General features: G+C 40.1%; 1 protein-coding gene and 1 pseudogene across 2 annotated transcripts in view; both read right to left on the reverse strand.

The window, feature by feature from the left end:
* The window catches only part of LOC141576310 (large ribosomal subunit protein eL32-like), a 33549-nt pseudogene extending 20613 nt beyond the window's left edge, over window positions 1-12936 (reverse strand).
* GPC3 (glypican 3) overlaps window positions 1-17741 on the reverse strand; it is a 371167-nt gene that overhangs the window by 79747 nt on the left and 273679 nt on the right. The gene's annotated exons all lie outside the window — the stretch shown is intronic.

A 17741-nucleotide genomic window follows, 5' to 3' on the forward strand; every position in this document is an offset into this window, starting at 1 on the left:
AATAAGAACAGGAAATGGGGGGAGGATACTCCATTCATAAGATATAATAAATAGCTAAAAAATACTCCAAGTCTATGCTATAGCAAGTTCGGGCAATGAGGTGTTTAAAAAAAAAAAAATAGATGTGGAGGGGGAGATAAGAGAGATTGGAAAAAGAAAAAAAAAATAAAAGTGAGGAAAAGAAAGAAAGAAGCCAGGGGATGGTGAGAAGGGAAGGAGGGCAGCAGACACCCAGAGAAAGGGAGGTAGGGAAAACACAGATGAAGGCTTGGCAAGCTCCCTAGTGAATGTGTTAGTTGCGGTAAACAGCTTGTCCCACCCCTGGTGCTCCCTGGACTACGGGCATTAGAGTAAGTTATCACTGCCCTTTGAAATCCTTATTAGCGTTTTAGCAGTTTAGGAAAAGTCCTCTCTATGCTGAGAAACAGCTGGTCTGCATTGATTTTCAAACTTCAAAGCTATTTTTTGAAATAAAGGTTATTTTCTCAAGAAAGTCTGAAGGTTTTACATGTGTGTAAAGGAATGACTGAAAGTCTCTGACGTTGCAAAGCTGTCAGATGGCCTTATCTTTGGTCTTTGAGAGATTAGAGCTGTCTTATTTCATAGAGTCTGAATGTTATATTTGGAATCAGCATTTATTTCATTGATTTGAAAGGTTTTCCCCCCTAAACTAGATCCTGGTGTAGCAGACAATATCAGGTGGGGACCACATACACATCTCTAAGACACAACAGACCAGTATTCACAGCTCATTAATTACTACTCCTCTCCCACTGAAAGCTGAACTTCTGAATGTCTGCACCTAGCAATCCACTAAGAGAGAAGTTGCTTTTGAGCTGCAGTACTGATTTTAGAGCTACTATATATGTGCTACTGTGCCATATTCTGAGAATGTTTGGGATTACCTTCTGCTGATGGTGTATTCAAGACGACAACAGGAAAACATCCAGACAAGGGGAAATAAAATAATGAAAGATGGGGAAAAGGCACCAAAGGCAAAGCCATATGATGACAGGCTAAAATCAATAGCCTCCAGAGTCTGAAAAGACAAAGGCTACTGGGGAAAATAAGAAAAATGCACACAACTGTGATGGGTAGGGTAACCACAATCTTATGTCTCAGAATGCTGGAATTAAAGGGAGGTACCCCCTTGAACTTGAATGAGATGATTTTAGGCTGATGAAAGGAAGCTCTGCTTTGAATCTGATACTAAACTTAAGGAATTAATTTCCCTAAGGGGTAAGGCAGACAAAAATAGAAATAGGTTCTAAAATGTTTGGGCCAATTTGTGAATGATGGGCTAATGTCGGGTTATTCTGGGAGGCTGAGAAGCTTTGGGGGCCACCTCTAACTGGGTACACATTTCTTCATGTGCCTGTTTGCAAGGGGTCCTGGGTTATGTGGACCATTTCTCTAAAGGTCCTCAGGGCTGCCTTCAGAATTCAGGTGGTGACGCTAGGCTATGAGGCTGAAACACGGGGTCAGTAGGCACTGGTCAGGAGGCCACCAAACCAGACAGTACTCTTGCTGTCTCCTCTCAGGGCCCAGGTTAGGTCTGAGACAGCCAACAGAGACAGATACAGCTCAGGTAGGGATGGAGGGGGTGGAAGAAATCTGGCTTGGACTTGGGTAGTTTCTATCTTACATCCCTCCTCATCTATTTCAAATTTTGTGTTTGTTTGGAATGGAAACAGGAGTATTGCTTTTTCTGATTTAATGATTTTTTAAAAGTATTTGAGCAGAGGACAGAGAGGTAAAAAAGAAAATGAAAATTACCCTGATATTGCTAATGTTTTGATATGTATTTTGACAGAAACTGTTTCCCCATACATAAGTCTATACATGTGCTAATTTCTGTTTAAATCAGATTGTACTTCCCTACTGTCTCATCACCTGCTTTCTTACTTAAATATATCATGAATATCTTTCTATCCACGACAGTATTTTTAAAATATTTTTTAATGGCTGCAGATCATTCCATTGTATAGAAACAACATAATTCACATAATAAGTCTCCTATTGAGAGATATGTGGGTTGCTTTTCATTTTTTTTCTATGCAAACACCACCACTGAAATAGCCTTATACATACATCTTTGTGGACTACCACATTCCTGCCTCGGGAGAAATTGCTAGAGGGAGAGCTGTTAGTTCCAGGGACCTCCTAGATCATGAGACTACCTGAATGGTTCCTCTTCCCTCCACAGAGGAGAAGAAAGTCAGGGAATTTAGAGTACATTCAACCTTTTAGTCTAACTTACAGTCTGAGTGTCAGTTTCTCCATCTGTAAAAGAGAATATTAATGATGGCTAGCTCACAGAATATTAGTGAGAAATAAATGTGGTAATGTAAATCAAAGGGCCTCATAAACTTGAAAACACTTAAATGCAGAGATTCTCATTTTCTCATTAACATCTTCATGTTAAGAATTTGGAGGCACTTTTAGTGAGGACAGGCTCCTCGATGTCCCCACCTGCCACGAAGAGGGCTCCAAGAAATCCCTGAGGGCTTGGCATCACCCTGAAAACACTTCTGAGTCTCCAGACCTGAACTGGCTGCCTTTAGGGCCAGGGGGCCCCTTCAACCTAGTCGATGTCTAGCTGCCACGTACGGAGATGGCATTTGACTCCCCCAGTTTTGTGCTCCGTGGCCTTCACCTGGTGACTGTTTGCCACAGTCTGCTGTACCGGGGAGGAAAGTTTATCACGTTCTCTTCCTCGCTGGGCCCTCTATATATATACCCAGTTTGCGTGGGCCTGAGCTGAACGCTCTGGCAATAAACCAACTTTCTCAGGAAGAAAGAGATCAGTTGCATTACAACACAATTTGCAAATTCCTTTCCAAACTTCTGGTGTTTTCGCTTTGCAAAAAAAAAAAAAAAAAAAAAAAAGTGCTGGTGTTCTTCATCGCTAGCCAAAAGCACTTATAGATTACGGATTTTTTTTTTTTAATCCAGAAGGGAGCACATAGCAGGCACGGTGCTTTTCATTAGATGTTTTGAAACACCCAGTAGTACCAGCATTCAGCAAGTGCTCGATAAATGCTGTTTTGTCATGATCACTGTCTTTCTTCAGGAATCATTTTTTTAAATTACTTTCCTTTAAAGACAGAATCACTAAGGGAAGGGTAGAGAAAAAATATCTACCTATCAGAGAAATTCTTAAACTATATGGAAGATGAGAGAGGGTGGACAGGAAGAAAAGGATCGAGGAGCTGTGGAGAAAGCAGTACTTCTCTCTCAGGGAAGGCAGCACACCATGAATAGGAGTCAAGTCCCATATTTGGGGGACTTTCAAAAGGAAGATGACAAGTATTTTTGTGGTAGAGCTAGAATTTATACAAATAGATCAATAAGAAAAATATAAAGCAAAATATAAATATAAGTCATGTTAGAGACTACAGTGTTATAAGAAAACAAAAACATAAAAATGATGGCAGGTCCCTAGAAGCCAAGGGCAGTGAGTATCTCATTGATTTTTCTAGTCCCTGTGCGCATCAGGGAATCGATGAAGTCAGGCAGGCCTGGACGAGGGTGATGGCACAGGGATGGAAAAGGATCTCAGAGAAGGAATGTTGCAAAGAATGACCTGGAAGCATTGGTGACTGACCGGCTATAGGGAAGAGAGTTCAGGACTAGTGATGCCAGCAGAGAAGGGATAACTTCAAGTGAGTGGCATATAGTTGGTCCAAAGAATGTGCTGAAAAGCAGACGAGATCAGAGACCCGTTTGTCCTCCCGCACAGAAACTATTCCTAGGGGAAAGAACCAGAAATCTGTGTAAATAGGATAGGTGGTGATAAAGATTTTGATCACTTTATTCACTTTCATAACCTGCAAATAAGAAAGTTCCCCAATATCTAGCTACCTGAGGCATGAATCACCACAGTCTTCAAGATCTGGGAAGACGAGTCTAGAAATAAAACAGGCACATGAATTACTATTTCATCTCAGCTCTTCAAGACTCAACAAGCTGAGCTTGGAGTTGAAAGGAGACAGCCAGAAAATGAAAGTTCCTATTACACTCAGGCTCTGACAGATGAACTAGGTTTCCATCTTGGCTCAATACCGTATTTTACAGCGACAGAGTAGGCATAGGAGGGAGTAGCCCATAGCCTGGAGTCTCTGCCAGAAATCATTCCACTGGATGGGAGCCATGGCATAGCCAAGTAGAGGTCAGAAAAGGGAGACAGAACAGTGAGTTCATGGATTTTCAGGCTCTGTCAGGTTAAGGAACTTCTGAATGAATGGAATGAGGACTCACGGGGAAGACACAATACTTTCATCATGTTTCTCAAGAAAGCGGAGAAACTCAATCTTAAACGTTCTCACAGTAAAACAGAAATGGTAATTATGTGACGTGATGGAGGTGTTAGCTAATGCTAACAATGCCATGGTGGTCATTGTTTTACAATATATAGGTGCATCGAATCAATACACTGGACATCTTAAACTTTCATGATGTAGTTTGTCGATTATATCTCAATGAAGCTGGAAAAAATAAAATAAATTTTTAAAGTGAAGGAAGGACTATTCTAGATGACTTTTGGAAGATTTAGAATATTATGTACATACTTGGAAGGTAAAACCCCAGTGTCACATTTAATAATTGCTTTAATGGTGGAAAGAATCCCTTTACTCTCTGTACGTGCACATACATTTTCTCCCCATTCACATCTGTCTTGTGTACAAAATGCATTCATTCTACCCCAACGTCCCTCAAAGTCTCAACTCATTACAGTATCAACTCTAAGTCCCAAATCTCATTAAATCTTCTTAGCACAAAAGTCCCAAATCTCATCATCTCAATCAAGAACTGGTGAGATGCTGATCCATTCTGAGTCAAAATTCCCCTCCATCTGTGCGCCAGTGAAACTAGAAAACAAGTTATCTGCTTCCAAAATACAATGGGGAGACAGGCATAGGATAAAGTTACATTCTCCCCAAACTGGAATTAAACAGCCAATTCAAAAGTTGGAACAGAGTTGGCGGGAGGGTACAGCTCAGTGGTAGAGCGCATGCTTAGCATGCATGAGGTCCTGGGTTCAATCCCCAGCACCTCCACTAAAAAAAAATTAAAAGAAATAAGTAAACCTAGTTACTCCCCCCAACACACACACACAATAGAAGTTGGAAGAGAATTCTTCACTTATTCATGCAATAAATAGGTACTGGTCACATCCTATGTGCCAGGCACTGTTCTGGAAGCAGAGGATACAGTGGTGAGTGGGGCAGACAAGACCCTATCCTTCTGGAAGTGCTGTAAACAAGCTTCACCGCCTAAATGAAACACCTTATCTGCTGCCTTCTTAGCATCTGCTCTGACGGCAAGGGTGCAGGAGTGCGGAGGTGGAGACAAAGTGGTACCGAGTGCCTGCCAGCCCGCCAGCCCGCCAGCCCGCCCGCCCCAGTGAAAGGTCAGGGCCGCTCATTGTTAGCACATGCTTGAGTCAAATGAACCGGCGGGGCCCTCTATATAAAGTGTATAAAGTTCTTGGAGACTATTCTAGGGAGATAGTACAAACTGTTCAGTGGCTGGCATAATTAGAAAAAAACACAGGAGTTGATAACAACAAATGGGAAAATGTGTTTTAAGATGGTTGGAGAGGGCGAACAGTCACGGCTTCACTTGGGTCCCCCCACTCTTCTTTGTGAGGCTGTCACGAAACACAGTCATCTCTCCAGCACATCTAAGCACCCACGGTGGCAGCTGAAGAAAAACCACTATAATCTCTCTCAATCTTTCTCACAGTTTTGGTCATTTTTGAGACTTTGGTGAATGGATGGCACTCAACCTTCAACAGCCAAGGAGCCCCTTTTAATTGGAATCCTGACTGAAAAAAGTGTGTAACAAATTGATTTAAAAAGTAATAGTTAACACATTCTTCAGGGACTCTAAATACTCCATTATGAGAACTTCTGCTGAAGGTTCAACGAGGTACTGGAATTAAAAAAAAAAAATTTCTATTGTGAGACCTGGATAGGGTACTGGTCTGCTGTGAGGTGACACCATGGAACCTTCTCTCCTGAGACCCAAACCACTGCACGCAGCCAAAAATGACTGGCCCAATTTTAGGGACCGAGTACTTCCCTTCCCCTAAACTGTTCCATCAGGAAGTGGAAAGGAAGGTTCATGAATTTTAATCACAAGCTTCACTTCTTTGCCTTGAAAACCTGATCAAGCTTAACTGGACTCCTTGCCTCTTTTTTTTTTTTTTTTTTTTTGGTGCTTTTTTTTTTTTGGTGCAGGGGGAGACGTAATTAGGTTTATTTATTTTTTTTAATGGAGATACTGGGGAATTGAACCCAGGACCTCGAGCATGCTAAGCATGTGCTCTACCACTGAGCTATACCCTCCCCCTACATTTAATTTTAATATTGCTTCAAGTCCTAAGCCCAAGACGTGTTTCATTTCTGATCTCCAAGCCACCCTTCATGCTCCTGGTAGCATTAAAATCATAAAACACTGACCTGACCATGTCGCTCTTGTTCCAATCCCTTCACTGGCTCCTCACTGCTAACAGAGGAAAGTTCAGATTCTTTATAGTATGCGTGGCCCTCCCAAACCTTGTACTACCTTTTCAGCCTCATCCTTCCCTGCCTACATCCTCCTCCACTCCGGCCAGTGGCCTCCGCTCTCCGGCTACTGATGTACCTCCACGTCTTTGTGCCACTGTTCACACCACATTCCTCTGCCAGGAAGATCCTTCCCTCCAATCTTGATTTGTCAAAATTTTCATCTTTCAAAGCCTTAAAGGCTTAAAGGCTACCTATTTTTGAAGTCTTGTCTAATTCTTCTGGTAGAAATTAATCCTTCCCTTCTCTGGGCTAGTATAGTCCTTGGTTCATGTTTCTCTTGTGACACTTACACTGTGCCTTGGATTATAGTCATGTAGGTATGTTTTCATCACCCTCCTTGAAAGCAGGAACTGTGCTTAAGCTACCTTTGTATCTGCAGCTCCTACCCCCAGTACATAGAGCTGCTCAATATTAAACAAATGAATTCAAAAGGTAATGCCACATGTATACGTGATAAGTGTGTATAGGGAGGGGGGACTCTTTATGTCTTTATCAACAGAGCCCACCAAACTCAGTGCTACACACACCTTGGACATTCAATAAATATCTGCTAAATAAATTGTGAGAGGAAAAAATATACATAATATAGGCATTATATATTGTATAAATTATATATACTTACATATATAACTTTTATTTTACTTTATTTTCTGTCTGATGAGCTTCATTTTGAAAAGTAGTCATGGCTTAAGTGGTTTCCAAGAACCACAGATAAGAACAAAGGCCGTTCAACCAAGTAGAAGCCCAGAGCTGAGCTCCATCTCAGGATCTTATAATGAAAGCCGTAGCTCTAACAATAATTTGTACCATGGCTTATCAGATTGCAATTATCGATCAGCCAATTTGCCACACAATAGCTCAGGGAATGGCAGTCTCTAAAAAAGAAATCAGCAATAAGAAAAGTGCTCCCCACAGGGATACCCTCATCCTATACTTGGGCCTGGAGAACAAAGGCAACAGTGCCACTGGATTCTGGTCTGGAGAGCCTACAGCTCTCAACTGTCTTCAAGAATCCATGTGCAGCTATAACGAAGCGCCCCTAACTTGGCTTAATCTTTTGTATTAGCTCATTAATGAGTCTGGATTCCTTCCCCATTTTCCATGGTATCCCAGGCAGGGACAAAGGCTAAGGCAGCAGGGGGCAGCTCTCCTTTTGCCTGACAACAAGTGGTGGCTGGTCCCAGCCTATAGCTAACAAATTCCATAGTTCTTTGATGGTAGAGCTCATGGAATGGGTCTTGTCTGCCTTCGGCTCTGCAATGCAAAATAGAGCTTTGGTAATTTGGGCCCAGGTAGTGTTCCTGACATCTGTGACATCATCCTAACAGCTGAAAGTGATGGTGTCTCAAGAAAGCTCAGTAGCCCCAAGCCCTGTGAATTCTTTCTGTTCTGTCGGCATATGAAATACACACACGCATGAACATATTACAGGCCGTGCAAAATCATTCTAAATACCTCCTATGAGACATCTGCCAATAAGGATATCATGTCAGCCGGGTTTTAAATATAGGAACCTCTCACCATCTTCAACCAGAGAGCAAAATGCAAAAGGAATGCAGATTAACTTGCCCTGAACTTTATAGCTCTGAAGTCTCTTCACTTGATGCCATCCTTCCATGAAAGGTCCTGATGGGGCTGAAGAGTGAAATGGGACTTCTGGATCATGTGCTAAGATCTCTAAGCTGTACTCTAAGCGCAGCCTGACTATTTATAGATCCTCCACTTTAGGGCAGAGTTCAAACTTGGGAAAATCTGAGGAACTTGATTTAAGTACACACTCCTTCATATATATGTACATTATATATGTATATATTACATATGATACATGTGATTTTTAAAAAAATTTATCATCTTCATTTTCCATTCAGTTACTTTGATCCAAACTAAACTTTAAATAGTTCAAAAAATCTGTCGAAGGTTGGCTAGATATATTTTTCCAAGAATCATTATGGTTTAGATAATTATATGTAGACTTTTAAGTCATTTAAACAACAATCCAAACGAGAAAAGCTGTAGTCCCTACATTCTAGACATTGATAAACTGAGGCAGAGTGAGTCAAGCTACTTAAAAGGTTACTTCTGACTTTCTGTTATTTTATGCTAACTCTTCATAATAGCATAATATGAAGAAAAAGAGTAGTTATCATTTATTGTGTTACACACGCATTACCTCTAATACTTCTACTAACCCTTCAGAATAGATTACAGTATACCCATTTCACAGGTTAGGAGACTCGAGTACAGGAAGGTTAAATAATTTGGCCATTAGCCAGGCAACTACAAAGTGACATGTCTGGGACTTAAACACAGATTTCTGTTTGGCTCTAAAGCCCTTGTACTTTCCCCCAAACTAGATTACATAGTGTCGTGGCTCTCAAATTTCTCATGACTCTAAATCACATACCAGTAAGACTTTACAACTGAAACAGGTAGTGTTGATTTAATAAAAACTCATGTGGAACAGTGAACTTTACTATCCCAAAATAGACCTTTTGAACTGTTAAAGAGGAGAGATAATATTTCTCTAGTTACTCACTTCCATGCCTCTCCCTCCTCCACCTCAACATATAAAGCCCTCCTTGAACCCCTCCAATAAGGGGCACGACATCAAAAGAGCTGCTACGTCATGTTTGTGAATCTACATGTACTACTTTCCATTTATCCCTGTAACATTTCACTTTGCTCATTTGCTCTGCCCTTTCATCCTACTGAGTGGTTGTTAGATCCTGATTGTGGCATCTGTGTTAGCTAACCCCATCTAGCTTTATGCCATCGCTAAATATTAGAAATATGACTTCTCTGTCTTCAGTTAAGTCACTGGTTAAAAACTTGAGGCAGTAAGGGTCAAAGCAAACAACTAAAAGCCTCTCTCCAGGCTGACATTGATACGTTAAGAAAATACTCCTTAGGAGTGATGGTTAATGAGCTACACATTTACCAAACTACATGATTACTTAGCCAACATTTTGTGTCACTTATTAAAAAACGTCTATAGGAATCTCTGTCAAACGCCTTTTGCTGAAATGTAGATATACCACGTCTGCGCCATGCGTACACACACAGAAGGGGAAATGGCCTGGTTTGTTCTGAGTGAGCCCATGGTGGCTCCTAGTATCATCACGATGGCATCTGAAAGCTCATGCTCTCCAAGATTCTAGCCTAGAATTTTGCTGAGATGTGATACCAGGCTCCCTGATTTGTGGTTTCCACAATCCAATTTCCACTCCTTATTAAAGGTGAGCATAAAATTTTGTGCCTGTTTCCAGTCTTTTGGCTCTTGTTCTACTTGTTGTGATGACTCAAAATTTGCCAATAGTGATAACATGATAATAACCAGAGGGCTTTTCAGTGCCTTGGGATATAACTGACCTGAACTTAGGCCTCATTGTCTATGACATATCACAGTGTAATTCTCTTGGCTTCTTTGGTCTTCTCAACTGCTTGCCCATAGTACTGAATAGATACTACCTTGAAAAGTGATGACCTAGCAAAACATATACTGTGAAGAAAATAATATCTAAATCAACTAATTAAACAATAAGATCATACTTTAACCATATTAGGAAATTACCCAATAAAATGAAGTACATATGAATAATAATGCAATTTTCACTTTGGACATCAATTAGAACTCGGCTGGAAATAGTCCACTTAATAGTTGCTATGCAAAATCACCTTGGTTGTTATCTAAGGAAAGCATATAGTTACGCATACAGAATAGACCCCATTCTTATTATTTTACATTCACTAAGTACTAACACTCAGCCTACAGAGAATATGGAAACATCCCTAGTCATATGTCAAGTAAGCTTACAGTTGAAGGTTAGGTCTCAAATAATCATGGGCAGAAAGAAGTGAGGCCAAGCATTTGGTTGAGCCAATTAACATGGGGCTGCCACTCAGGGGCAAAAGTATCTATAGAAAAGCTGGTTTTATTCCCATTGAATTTTATCAGAATCCTAATGCCATAGACAAGGAAAATCTAGTTGTGTTGGTCTTCAGCTTCAAAGAAGACACTTTTGGCTCAAGAGTAATGAACCATCCAATAGGAACATCATTTCCAGTAGGAATAATGTCTCCACCAAGCCATTCATACTCTCCATTTTAACTGTGAGTTAAAATATTGTCTCCATTTTAACTAACAGTTCCTTTTAGGAGGTGGCTGATGGGGATTGGAAGGCATTCTGTGGCTGCTTTGTGTATTATAGATACTTAGAATATTCATTGAACCAATGTTCAAGTGAAGAAATGGCTCAGATGGGATTAAATCTTTAATATTAGCTTCAAGGGCACTGTGAGATATCTTTAAATTGTTTTAGCAGTTGAAACCCTTTGTTTAAGTGACATCTTACTTAAAAGATCCATATGTAAAGCAGATTTTAGAAATGCTCTGGTTAAAATAGGAATGGGGGGCTCAGAATAACCCCCACAGCACCTCTCCCACAACTCTACTCCCTGTGGAACACAATCTGAATACACTGCCAAAACAATTGAGCTGATGGGCACAGAAGCCCACTTACTAATATGATGCTAATTCTGCCATTCTGGAAGGAGGGAGAAGGCACTGGTTAAATTATTATAGGGAGCCCAGGAAGGTGGAGGACTTGTGATTCAGAGCATGAGAGTAAAAGGATGATTAATCCTCAATGGGGACAGGAGCCCAAGTCAGACTTTGTGAGTGGGTATAAGGCCACAAGCAACAGGTCCTCCTGATTCTGTCTGCTTTTAGTTCAGTGATCCCAGCAGAGACACCCCCCCCGCACCAGCCTTAGCCCATGTGCAACAAGTGCTCACTGGGTTTAATGAAGCAGTGGGCACTGAGGTGTACTTGTCAATGACCAAACAGTAGTTAATAGATGTGACAAGAGATAAATAATTAGCAAGGTCATGCCTCATGCTATACCACTTTTTGTTCCAAAGATGCACTGCTAAAGGACAGGCTTCTGCTATGATTGGGAGTACTGTATAAGACAATGTGCTTGCTATTTACTGTAGCTAAGACATGAAAGCAACCAAAATGTTCACTGACAGATGACTGGATAAAGATGTGGTTTATATACACACACGTGTGCACAATGGAGTACTACTCAGCCATAAAAAAGAATGAAATAATGCCATTTGCAGCAACATGGATGGACCTAGAGATGATCATATTAAGTAAAGTAAGGCAGAAAAGACAAGTATCACATGATATCACTTATAGGTAGAATCTAAAATATACAAATGAACTTATTTACAAAACAGAAACAGACTCACAGACATAGAAAACAAACTTATGGTTACTGAAGTGGAAAGGGGGGAGGGATAAATTAGGAGTTTGGGATTAGCAGATACAAACTACTATATATAAAATAAACAAACAACAAGGTCCTACTGTATAGCACAGGAAACTATATTCAATGTCTTGTAGTAAGATATAATGGAAAAGACTATGAAAAAAAATGTATGTATGTATGACTGAATCAGTTCGCTATACACCAGAAGCTAATACAGCTTATAAACCAACTATACTTAAGTAAAAAAAAAAAATGTGCTTTCATGTTTGCAAACATGCTTTGCACTGCATCATGTAGGAGCCTTTGGAAGCACAGCAAAGGCTCTAGAATATTAAGCTGCTCGTTTTTGAGTCCAAGCTTTGTCATTCACTCATAGTATGACTTTGGACAAGTCATTTCCCTCTCTTGGCTTTAATTTCCTCATCTGTAAAATCAGAGGGTTGAATCCTATGACCTAAAGGCTCCTGCAAACTATAATCCTGCACTTATGTAACCCTACCCTTTAGCACAGAAACTGGTTAACATTGGATGTGAAAAGTACCTTAAATGGAATCTAAATTTAGAAATAAATTGAGGGCAGCAAAGGTTGAGTTCTCTGAATGAATTGATCAATAAAATATTGTGTATGAGTGTCTATTCTGTATATGATACTATGTTGGGTGTTAGAGGAAACAGTTGTGTGCATGATCCTGAACTTTAGGAGCTGACAGTCCAGAGGCAGGATATATATTCATAAATATACCTGGGTAAAAGTTGTCTCTGAATTTCCAGATAGTATTTGAACATACATATACTGATAAACTGCTTATAATCAAGGTTTGTGGGGTAGAGAGCAATCATTTGTAACCATTTATTTTAAAAAGGTTGTGTTGCCTTTGGCCAGTAGGTAAATGTAAATAGAATATGAGACCCTATGGATTTCAGAGATATTTTGGAGATATATTTCTAACTTTGTAAACCTGGTAGCTTTATAATTTGATAGAATTCCCTTTTCGTGTAGACTTTGTCTTCCCATAGCTAACACTTCCAATAGTTCTAACTAAAAAAAGAAAAAAAGCATATGACAGAGTATAATACTGCAATGAAAAAAGATCAGCTATTTCCCTTCATTGCTAAGTCAAAATCACAACACTGCAATCAACAATATGTTGGCTTACCACTCTTGACTAATTTTCCATTTTTGAGTAATTTAATTCAATATGCAAGGATGAAAATACATGACCCAATTTAAGTCCCTTTAATCCTGTATATTCTAAATAAAGCAAATAGTTCATTTTCAAGAAATTTAATATGAAATCCTTGGGAATTCATTTGGTGTAGTGTTATTAAACTGTACATGGTAATTAAGATATTAAAAACACATGCTCCCCAAAGGCACCAGACACTGTAATTATTTTTCAGGCTATTAAGGAAAATGACAGAAGATTTTTTTAATGATAAATGTGTTCTGGAATGCAGCAGCTAACTCCCTTTTACTTCATGAAATCGTGTTTTAGCTCCACAGAGTCTAGGTCTGGTATTTAAAGACAATCTCACGTTGTCCTTTTGTAACTCAAAAGTCATTCATCTTCTCTCGTTAACATGCTGTTGTAGATACTCTGTCTTTCACACACACGTGCGTGTGCGTGCACACACATGCACACACACAAGCATACACACACTCTAGCTCCATAAGGAAATGGCAGTTTCTAGAGTTCTGCCACACTACTTGTATGTGAAGAAGTGTGACAGACAGTGGGACATAATTCCATTTGGAAAGGCCTTTTATTTAAATTTGACTCTCAAAAGGTTTCTCCTTTATTTAGAATTTTAGATCAGTGTTAGCTCTTTCAGCAACCATTAGAGTAGGCCCACATTTTGTAACTCTCAGTGGTTTTATTGTAAGAAGACTCTGAAAAAAGTGACTCCAAGTGTTTTCGATCATGCCTGAGATTCGTCTGAAGATTTTTTAAATCACATGCTAAGAAAAGTCCTGGGTAATTTTCTGACACATAACAACTTTACTAATTAACTTATTAAAATGTTAACTTTCTATTTCAAAAGTTAGTGTCTTTTCATGATACCAGAGCAATCTGTCAGGTATCTAAAAAAATACTTTTCAGGTGTTTATGAAGGGGGATTGAAGTGGAGACATTCCACTGTCTGCTGCACATTTAAAATTTTCTTTGACCACTTAAAATCATTTAATGAATTACAGATAGCTAATAGAAAGTTTGTCTGTTGTCTATAACTCAAACCCAGGTCACAAAGTGCCTCAGTTTCCACATCATACAGTGTGATGCTTAGTTGTCTAAGAATCTTGCCAATTGAGATTTGGTAAACATGTGCTTATTCTTTCTTTGCTGCTGATTTTAGAGCTTCAGACCATAGACATTAGGATGTGAGGGACTTGGAAATCGTTAGACAAATTAAGGAGTTTCTGCTATCTGTGCTTCTGCACATCTTTTATATATGGGTCACGTTAACCATAGCAAGGTGTGCCGTGTCTTTAAAGATGAAGAAGGAAAGAGCACAGAGACTGGCATCAGTGGCCCTGGATTCTAGGTCCAGTTCTACCACTTAATATACATAGGTCAATGAGTCTGCTAGTACCCACCGTTTCTTCATCTAGTAAATCTAGATAATAATGTCTGCTTCTCAGAGCCATGGTGAAGACCAATTTATACAATGTACACGAAAGAGCTTTACAAACTGGACTGTGCTATGCAAACTTATGGCAGAATTATTATCATTCATATGGCGTCCCAGGGCTAACATGATCTGAAGACAGGTCACCTATCTGGTTCTGGAGGAAGGAAACTTAGGAGTGATAAATGCAAAAGTGTTTTTTTTTTTTTATATAGTTTAATGTCTTCACAGCCTAATGAGAACAAGGCAAGAGAACAGAAGAATTGGGTGGGGGGAAGGGCAAGTTTAAGTTCCATCTGCCCAGGCTGGAAGACTGGTGGGAAGGGAAGAATCTCTGAAAAGATGAGAGGTTACAAAGTAGAAAGGGATGACCTGGGAACAGGGTGTTTTAAAAAGAGTAGTGGAGCAGAGAATAAAGTCACAAGTCTTGTTCACAAGAGGGTGCTGGGTTAAAGCCTGACCTTGAGCCACAAATCACGGAATCACACGGCTGGAAGGAATCTTAAGAGGCCACCTCGTCCACTCCCCCACCATTCAGCAGGACATTTCAACCATCCCAAACAGATGAGACTTTATCCAATTTTGAATGAATAGCTCTGACATCACATGGGCAGGTACTGACTGCTCTGGCTTCAACTGTTTACAACGGGCTGGAAAACAATTTCTGGAATTTCATTTGAACCTCAACTGAAACTGGGGAAAAACAATAAACAGATAGATTTTCCTTGGGTACAATAATTTCTGTAGTAGTTTAGGGACTGCTAAATGAGCATTAACTACACAGCTACTCTTAGAGAGAATGTTACTGACAAAACTGGATTAGAGGACAAACGGCCTGCAGTATCATAGGGATAAGAATGTATTGTGATCATTTTTGGTATCTGTGGGGTCTTCTCTCCATGCAGGAGCCTTGGAGCAGGATACTAAGAAAAATAAAAATTTTTAAAGCAATATGGCCCAGCAAATTCTAGGACTGACACTGAGGACGTAAAAGAATTCAATTCCTCTCCTAACACAAGACAATAAATCCTCACACAAATTAGAAACTGAAAAGGAAATAAAAAGGTCCTCATTTCCAATCGTGGGAATGTTACACATGAACTGGGGCTTGGAAGTAGGAGGGGAGAACATTCCACACCTGCAGGCCTTCCCAGGAAAGAGGCCCAGGCCTGACCCTGAACCCATCCCCTCCAGGTTACACCATGGGACTATCAATATGGAAATAATGTTACTTTATTCCCTTAGTGAGTATATTATTTCCAGTGCTATCAACAGCAACCACAACCTGAAAGGAGGCAGCTGAGAATTTCCATGGAAGAAAGTGAAGAGTTATTCTGGGATGTGCTCATAAATGGCCTCGCTGCAGTCCATCTGGATGGATACACAGGAGCAGACGTGCATCCTGAGAAGGTCTGTGTTCATTGTGGTGTGTGCTGGAGCATCTTACTGTAGTTTAATACATCCAGCACCAAGGAAGGGGCTTAGGAAGATGACATTACACTCCTGGATTCACCGCTCACTTACACATGAACTTGGGCAAGTTCACTTGATTCTACCTTCTCATCACTAAAACTTTAGGGCAATTCTGTCAGGCCTTCAGTGAATCCAGATGTTTGGCAGTGTAGGGGAAATAACATCTGGATGATTGAATTTTCAACTGAACTTACTGGATGTTTTGGCCGCATGCCCACACAGCCTTCCATGGTTTTCTGCCTCAGTTTCCCTACCTATAAAAAAGGGGGAAACATTATCACTTACCTCCCAGGAGGCAGTGAGGATGAAATAATATCCGAGGGTAACAATGGGTTCCTGAAGAGAATGATTCTGTGATGGTACTCTATCTTACACAATTCCAGCTTGGATGTTTTTTCCAATATAAGCAGTTAGACTTTTAGGACATGTAATCACTTTGAAAGGTGGTTAAATGCCATACAAATAAAACACATTACCATCATCAGCATCATAACCTTCTTCCTTATGACTTCCCTAAAGTGGCTCACTTTCAGATTCAATCACAGCTAAATAGGAATTTTATTGAAAATCTGAAGGAAGATGTGTTTTGGCCATGTAAAACCACAGATGAGGAAAAAAAAAAATCAATGTTTGTGTTTGGAGCCCAACCAATTTCAAGAGCTTAACTTAAACAGGTAAAACTGGTCTATCAATGAGAATTAATTGGTTGCTCAATGGTATTTGTAAGGGAACCAAAAATGTTCACACATACATCCACAGCAGAGGTAGGAGAAAGGAGTTGTAATGGTGACCTTTTCGACGCTGACAATACACACCTCCCTACCTATGAGGTGGCTTCAGCTTTGGTGGCTGGAAGTGAGCATAAAGAAAAAGAAGGAAACAATATGGAAGAGAAAAGAAGAGATGCATTAAAGGGATGTCTTTGATCCACCCAAACAGAATTAGAGCAGCAAAAAGTGCTGGAATTCTGCTCCCTTTCAAACCCACTCAAGTCCTGCATATAGAGAAAATCCTGAATATAAGAATCATCTTAACTCTGTCACACACATGCAATTATCTATATTTGTGTGTATGTAAACTACATGATTATGTATACATTTTATAGAATGATATTTTAATTTCTAATCCTCACAACAATCTCATAAGAAGAGGTTTTGATGACTCTATACACTATGTACGGGGGAGAAAACTAAGGCTCAGAGACTTGAATGACTTGCCCAAGGTTATATATCTCATAAGATCCACAGCTGGATTCAGGTCCATCTGGATCCAAAGCCCATATTCTTTTTTTTTTTTTTTTAAGTAAAGTGAGAATTTAATAAAGGATGAATAGTACACTGGCAAGGGGAGAGCGGGCAGGTTCAGGTGAGCGGCTGCCAAAGCCGTATTCTTTTCACTCTACTGCATGGTCTCCCGTAGTATTGATAACAAACACCTAAAAGTCTTCACTACAGGGGCATGCTATAAATAGCTTTAGTGGCTGTTAGGTTATATAGAAGCCCATGTTTGATGCAGCTTTCCCTTTTTCCAGGATCTCTGTCTGGCCTGCCTTGTGAAATCCTTCTCCCAATAGCCTAGCCCACCACAGGCCTAAGCAAACCACTCAAAACTGAGGAGTAGCTTCTCTCTCCTGGCTCTTCATGAGAGGCTGCCTTTGATTTGTACTTAAACATTTTCCACACGTGTGCTTCCCCTCTCAGGAAGTGGTAAAAACAGAGTTCTTTTGAATTCTCAGACTCCCTGGCACCTGGATGAGCACACAGTTGGTATTCCTTAATGGCTGTTGACC

This window comes from Camelus bactrianus, chromosome X (assembly GCF_048773025.1).
Source record: "Camelus bactrianus isolate YW-2024 breed Bactrian camel chromosome X, ASM4877302v1, whole genome shotgun sequence".
NCBI classification, from domain to species: Eukaryota; Metazoa; Chordata; class Mammalia; order Artiodactyla; family Camelidae; genus Camelus; species Camelus bactrianus.